Source organism: Carcharhinus amblyrhynchos, unplaced genomic scaffold (genome assembly GCF_965287045.1).
Source record: "Carcharhinus amblyrhynchos unplaced genomic scaffold, sCarAmb.v2.hapA chromosome_1386, whole genome shotgun sequence".
Lineage (NCBI taxonomy): Eukaryota > Metazoa > Chordata > Chondrichthyes > Carcharhiniformes > Carcharhinidae > Carcharhinus > Carcharhinus amblyrhynchos.
In genome coordinates this window covers 20,001-22,525 of record NW_027651126.1, presented here as the reverse complement: position 1 = coordinate 22,525, position 2,525 = coordinate 20,001, and positions in this window count along the sequence as shown.

Genomic DNA, 2,525 nt, shown 5'->3' with positions numbered 1-2,525 from the left:
CTCCTGTTCATGAGGGAATCTCTCCGTCAGGGACTCCTGTTAAAGGGGGAGTCTCTCCGTCAGGGACCCCTGTTAAAGAGGGAGTCTCTCCGTAAGGAACCCCTGTTAAAGAGGGAGTCTCTCTAACAGGGACTCCCTGTTAATGAGGGAGTCTCTCTCTCTCTCTCCGTCAGGGACTCCTGTTAAAGAGGGAATCTCTCCGTCAGGGACTCCTGTTAAAGAGGGAATCTCTCCGTCAGGGACCCCTGTTAAAGAGGGACTCTCTCTGTCAGTGGTTACTGAGTGACAGTGTGAGGGAGCTGGATTAGTATCAGTACAGATACAGTAAGTAACACAGGGTGCTGGGGGGAGAGAGGGGTTACTGAGTGACAGTGTGAGGGAGCTGGATTAACATCAGTACAGATACAGTCAGTAACACAGGGTGCTGGGGGGAGAGGGGTTACTGAGTGACAGTGTGAGGGAGCTGGATTAACATCAGTACAGATACAGTCAGTAACACATGGTGCTGGGGGGAGAGAGAGGGGTTACTGAGTGACAGTGTGAGGGAGCTGGATTAACATCAGTACAGATACAGTCAGTAACACAGGGTGCTGGGGGGAGAGAGGGGTTACTGAGTGACAGTGTGAGGGAGCTGGATTAACATCAGTACAGATACAGTCAGTAACACAGGGTGCTGGGGGGAGAGAGAGGGGTTACTGAGTGACAGTGTGAGGGAGCTGGATTAACATCAGTACAGATACAGTCAGTAACACAGGGTGCTGGGGGAGAGAGGGGTTACTGAGTGACAGTGTGAGGGAGCTGGATTGACATCAGTACAGATACAGTCAGTAACACAGGGTGCTGGGGGGAGAGAGAGGGGTTACTGAGTGACAGTGTGAGGGAGCTGGATTAATATCAGTACAGATACAGTCAGTAACACAGGGTGCTGGGGGGAGAGAGGGGTTACTGAGTGACAGTGTGAGGGAGCTGGATTAACATTACAGATACAGTCAGTAACACAGGGTGCTGGGGGGGGAGAGGGGTTACTGAGTGACAGTGTGAGGGAGCTGGATTAACATCAGTACAGATACAGTCAGTAACACAGGGTGCGGGGGGGAGAGGGGTTACTGAGTGACAGTGTGAGGGAGCTGGATTGACATCAGTACAGATACAGTCAGTAACACAGGGTGCTGGGGGGGAGAGGGGGTTACTGAGTGACAGTGTGAGGGAGCTGGATTAACAGTACAGATACAGTCAGTAACACAGGGTGCTGGGGGGAGAGAGAGGGGTTACTGAGTGACAGTGTGAGGGAGCTGGATTAATATCAGTACAGATACAGTCAGTAACACAGGGTGCTGGGGGGGGAGAGAGGGGTTACTGAGTGACAGTGTGAGGGAGCTGGATTAACATTACAGATACAGTCAGTAACACAGGGTGCTGGGGGGGGAGAGGGGTTACTGAGTGACAGTGTGAGGGAGCTGGATTAACATTAGTAGAGATACAGTCAGTAACACAGGGTGCTGGGGGGAGAGGGGTACTGAGTGACAGTGTGAGGGAGCTGGATTAACATTAGTAGACATTACTGTCTCTATTTCTCCCTCTTTCTCTCCAAGTCTCTCTCTCTCACTCTCTCTCTTTATCTCGTTGTCTCTGTCTCTCTAAGTCCTTCTCTCTCTGTCTCTCTCTCTCGTTCTCTGTCACTTCTCTCTCTGTCTCTCTCTCTCTCTCTCCTCTCTGCCTCTCTCTCTCTCTCTGTCTCTCTCTCTCTCTGTCTCTCTCTCTCTCTCTCTGTCACTCTCTCTCTCTCTCTGTCTCTCTCTCTGTCTCTCTCTCCCTCTCTCTGTCTCTCTTTATCTCGCTGTCTCTGTCTCTCTAAGTCCTTCTCTCTCTGTCTCTGTCTCTCTAAGTCTTTCTCTCTCTGCCTCTGTCTCTCTCTCTGACACTCTCTCTCTCTGTCTGTCTGTCTGTCTCTCTCTCTCTCTGTCTCTCTTTCTCTGACTCTCTCTCTCCTATCTCTCTCTTTTTCTGACTCTCTCTCTGTCTCTCTATCTTTCTCTCTCTCTCTCTGTCTCTCTCTCTGTCTCTCTATCTTTCTCTCTATCTTTCTCTCTCTGTCTCTCTCTCTCTATCTCTCTCTGTCTCTCTCTCTCTCTGTCTCTCTCTCTCTCTCTCTATCTTTCTCTCTCTCTCTCTCTATCTCTCTCTGTCTCTATCTCTCTCTGTCTCTCTCTCTCTCTGTCTCTCTCTCTCTCTCTCTATCTTTCTCTCTCTCTCTCTCTATCTCTCTCTGTCTCTATCTCTCTCTGTCTCTCTCTCTCTCTCTCTATCTTTCTCTCTCTCTCTCTCTATCTCTCTCTGTCTCTCTCTCTCTCCCTGTCTCTCTCTCTCTCTCTCTCCCTGTCTCTCTCTCTCTGTCTCTCTCTCTGTCTCTCTCTCTGTCTCTCTCTCTCTCTCTCTCTCTGTCTCTCTCTCTCTCTCTCTCTGTCTCTCTCTCTCTCTCTCTCTTTCTCTCTCTCTCTCTCTATCTCTCTCTGTCTCTCTCTCTC